Below are 5,449 nucleotides of genomic sequence, written 5' to 3' on the forward strand. Positions count from 1 at the left end.
GCTCCAACTCTCCGCGCCCCTGCCCAATCCCCCCAGCCTTGACTGCCGGGCCCCTGTGCTCCCTGGAGACTCTCCAGGCTTAGGCAATTGGGGGGTTTATATGCGTTTATTTTCTTTCTAAAATCATTAAGGGAAATTATTTGAAAATCCAGGGTCTGCACCACACCGCACCTCAGCCAGGACTGTCAGAGGTCATACATCACCACAGGCTCACTCCATATCCGACCTCTGAGTCCTCGTCCCCAAGGGACACGAACACACCACCTTCAACACGTGAGCCTGGGAGCTCAAATTCATAACTTTCCGAGATGCTAAAAATCATGGACTCCATAGGGATCCTGGTTTTATGTCTCTTTATCACAATCTGTAACCCACTCGCCCACCTTTGACCTATGACTGCAGTAATGTTAATAGCCCACTTTATTTTGAATGGTCCCTTGCAAATATATTACCACCTATGCTTAACACTCTGTTCCACCTTGTATTTCCCTGTGACACTGTGAGTACCTTTCCCAGACCTGAAGAAGAGCTCTGTGTAGTTTCAAAGCTTCTTTCTGTCTCTTCCACCAATTGAAGTTGGTCTAATAAAGGATATTGTCTCACCCAGTTTTGCTATCATGCATCTTGAGTGACAGTCAAGCTTTAAACGACCACATTAATTCTGTCACATCTCAGGAAAAATCTCATTCATTGGAGACAAACCCATCCCACCCAATATCTTTTGGTTTAAAGGAAGGGGCTGTGAGATAGGGCCCAGGAGACTGTAAATTCAAGTTTCTTCTCATTGGTGTTTATTTTTCTATGCAGATGACAACACTTACAATCAAGCAGGGCCTCACCCTGCTACCCAGAAGGCAAACCACTTTCATTTCACCATTTTGGAAAGATAGGAAGTAAAAGATTGCATAAGGTCACTTCAAGAAGTACTGGGACTAGGACCATGGCCTCAAATGACAATGCCAAAAGTTATCCACTTAGCCACATTACCTTTAAGAAGTGCCTAACTCTATGGATCTATGTAACCCACAATGTAATCCAAGAGTGGCTTGCTAGGGATATCACAGTGTTAGGCAAGGATGCTGTGTAGCCTTAAAACCTCAACTCAGAAGCAGGTGGGGCAAGGGTCCCTGTCCAGAGACCAGTGACAGCGGAGAGCAGAGACATGGTTGGACACTCCTGGAATGGACCACGGAGGGGGTAATACAGGTGTAGTTACCCTGAAATCATGACAACCACTATTCTATCTACTAGACCACACACTACTCTTAGAGCCAAGAATTTTGATATGCAACATTGCTCTGTGACCCACTGACAAATTGGGTCATATGTCCTCTTTCAGAAATTGGTCCATACACAAAATAACATCCTAATTCTGCAACCACCCTGGTAAAGGTCTGTGCTGTAGATTTCAATGTTCTGGGTTCACACCTTACTAACCACTCGTATGGGGAAAAATAGTATGTGTTCATGTAATTGAAGATTGCATCCTTTTTTATCTGTACAAGGGTGTAGTATTAAGGTTGCCTGGGTAACCATAATTCTGGCATTTACTGTCTTCTGAGTTCTTTATTTTGCAACTTTAACGTTTTTTTATTTAGATATATTTTAAAAGTACAAAAAACTATATATAAATATAGGACACCTCAGGTTTTTTGAGGCCCCTGGAATAATTGTAATTGTTGAAATGATTTTAAATTGCAAAATCTTGTGTTCAGTAGTGAATTTGGATGTTGCATTAATATTTATTTGATTGTCGTATCTTTATTGTTTGTGTTTTGATTCATGAAAACTGTCCTTTTTAAGTACATGGTGGGGCAATTGATTGTAGTGTGTGTTTATAGACGACTGAGAACAGTGGATGGAGATTTTGCTTGTGTGTTCAGAGAGTAGAAAACACTGCCTGTGTAATTTCCAAAAATGTCAGAACTTGATTTAATAAATGTATCTTTCAAGAAAACACACATTTTTGAAGCACACATTAGCATTTACTTGGGGTGGATACCGCAAGATATTGCTAAAGAGCTACAGAGCCTTTCACCAGTTTGAATCTAGTCCAACTCACTAGGTAGTAAAAATTGTTGCCATCTAATAGATGTTTGGTGGCCCCTAAATGAGATATGTTTATGGGTCTCAGTTTCAGCTCCTATTCTGTACTTATCCTGCACTCATCACCATAGTATCTGACTCTCTACATTGCAAAATAATCACCAACCTTTGTATTATTGGCAAATTCACCACAGAAGCCAAGATCTTTATCAACTGTGTAGACTGAACTGCCCCTGTTTCTTGAGACATGCTGGCAGAGCAGTGTATGTGGGAAACCTGCCCTATTGCTACCTTGTAAACTGAGGATTTCCGTGTGGCCAGGTCAATACCTTCCACTAGCAACAAATCCACACAGCTTTTGTAAACTGCAGTAAAATTATAGGCAACTTATTTGCAGATATGCAAATTCACTCACTAAATCATTTGTATATCATGCCAAACATGGAGCCGCACAAAAATTGGCAGCTATGCAGCTTTCTAATTTTACATTTTATTTATATAACCACACAGGTGGAAAAAAGGGGTCACTGATTTAAATGTTCTATGTTTTTGCACAGCTAATGAGATATAAGGAGGATGGCAGTCAATAGTTTAACTTCCTTGGTTCTCCTTGTCTATCTGGCCCACAACTAATAAAGCCACATAAAGGACAAAGAAATATATAGTTATATGGCACCATCTGGTGGTTCAAGGTGCACTTTACAGAACCATAGAGATAGCAAGAGCCTAGACCATGCCCTGCCTGCGCAAGATTGTTTCCTATACTTTGTTTCTTTCTTTGTCTCCTATTGTTTGTCATACCCACTTGTTGCATTTTGTTTCAAGTTTGATTGTAAGCTCTTTGGGGCAGGGACTCAATGTGTGTCTGTTTGCATGGGACCTAGCACAACAGGGCCTTTTGGTGCTCACATAATAAAATAAATAATACTAATTAATAGGATTTTGTCCAGTCTTGTTTCAGTCTCCCAAGCAATAGGGTTCTCTCTCTTCTCTTTGATGGCTATTCCACACCAATCAGAAAGAGAAGATTAAGCACGGCATGTTTAAAATGTTTTTGACTACGTTGTGGAGAATGTAAATTTTATACAGAATCTTCTAAATTATCTCACCAGACCAGATCACTGGTTCATCCGGGCCAGTATCCAACTTTCTGCAGGCATTCTACCTGATGCTTCAGAAGAAAGAAAAAGAAAATCCACAACAAATCTGGCTAATTTACAATGCAGGAAAGGACACATTTCCTTCCTGATTTCCCTGAAGGAGATTTATGCCTAAAAGCATAAGGCTTGCTCAATGCCCATGTTGATGTTCCAGATTAGGCAAAAATTAGATGTCAAATTTTGCTTCTTAGGTGATGAGTGGCTAATTGGTGTGAATGAACAGAAGTGCAGGAATTAAATCAACCATGAAGTGAAACTTTGGTCCCGTTGAAGACAATGGCAAAAATCCCTTTGACTTCAGTTGGGCCAGGATTCCACCCATGGACAATAGTAAACCTCACACAAATTCTCAGTACAATTATTTCCTGTGGATAGTCTTAGAGCCAGCAAGGCATTCTTCTCCTGCAGGAGGCGCTCTGAGTTCAGCTGTCTATGTTTCTCATGACCTTGGTGGACTCTAGGGCTCACCCAGGTACCAGGTGCATATCAGCCTATGAAATGGGAGACGTAACTAGAGACAGAATTTTGCTTGGCATGCAGGGGATATAAAAGGCGGCTTGCTAATGGAGTTCCAGAGGTCATGCTGTGAGAGTGAGAGACAGTAGCAGAGATGGTGGGACAGATGCCCTGACACTATTTCAGACCACAGGATAATTCAGTCACCAGGATCAATACAGAGGGAATCAGGGTCGAAAACTTCTGAGAGAGAGGTGCATCTTCTAGGTAAGTGAAATTACAGAAGTTCTCCCTCCTTTTCATTAAGGCTGTCTTTACACTACACTTTTTCCCCCTCAAAGTTTCCTACTGTTACCCCACTGGTGCAACTCTCCTGGTGGGAGTGCTTGTGTAGACAGGACTCTGGCATTTTTACCACTGTGTCATCTAACCCTGCTCAGAGCAAGCCTAGACAGCACAGTGGGGAAAATGCTGCCAGTGGCTAGAACCTTATTTAGATAGTAAATCCTTCAGCATAGGGACTTTCTGTACCTATGTATATGTAAAGTGCCTAGCACAATAGGGCCCTGATTTTGGTCGCGGCTCTTAGACATTAGTGTAATATAATAAAATAGCTTAATGTAATTTGTAAAACAAATATTGTATATATTCATGCAATGTTTGTGCAGATATTTGTCTTTTCATACACAGGCAGTTTTCAATATTTACATAAATCCCTTTTGTTGCTTATTATTTTGTTACACCCTAAAATGTGCTAGAACCTGCACACAAGACTTAGAACAACATAATCCTTGCTCCTAAAATCTAGATGTCAGACATGACACAATGAGCAGCATGACAAACAGAAGAAAGCAGATGGGGTTATACAGCGATATGGTCACGGTTGCTCATGACAGCCGTATATTAACTGAATAAATTCACAATATCATTTTAATATATTAAAAGTTTATTTTTTAAAACAAATGATACAATGCAACATAAAGTGTCTACTGCAGCATGACAAAATAAGCTTTATACCATTAATGTTACTCTTCATTAGAAATATTTTGAATATACTGTATACTGGGTTCCATTATGAGACTGTTCATCTGAGTAAGAACTGCAAGATGGAGTCCTATAGCATTTGATGTGGCTCTGCAATTCTCAGTTGTTCAAACACTATGGGTCAGAACCTTAGGTGGTGGCCATCTGCTGGTTTATGCCAATTTATGATATGCATCTCTCTCTTTTCATCAAATCTCTATAAGACTTTTAATTACTATTAAACATTTCTATTGTGGTAGCTCCTAAAGGCCTCAAGCAAATTAGGTTCTCGTGTGCTAGCTGCTGTCCAAACACAGAATGAATAACATTCCCTGCCCCAGAAAGCTTACAATCTAAACAACAAGATATAACAAGCACACTGAGGTGACAAATGTGTGCAATTCTTAGCAAGATTCTTTATTAATACCTGCCCACAAGTAATAATTGTTCTCGATTTACATTCTAATATATAAGCATATTATAAAATAAAGGTGTAGGACAAGTGAAGGGCCAGATCCCATAGAACTGGGCCCAAAGTCTGTACCTATTTTATGTACTGGTACTCTTTTTTACCACACCCTTCAGTTCTGAGGGCTACTTATTGTTAGTATAGTTCCAAAGGTGTATAGGGTGCTCCACAGATGGATAATAACAGATGTGTCCCTGCTCCAAAGAGCTTACAATCTAAGGGCTCCTACAAACACTGCTGGGCATAATGCTTGCTACCGTTGAGAACCCAGCTTCCTCACTAGAATAAGTAATAT

Source organism: Terrapene carolina, unplaced genomic scaffold, assembly GCF_002925995.2.
Source record: "Terrapene carolina triunguis isolate 2854851 unplaced genomic scaffold, T_m_triunguis-2.0 Scaffold58, whole genome shotgun sequence".
Lineage (NCBI taxonomy): Eukaryota > Metazoa > Chordata > Testudines > Emydidae > Terrapene > Terrapene triunguis.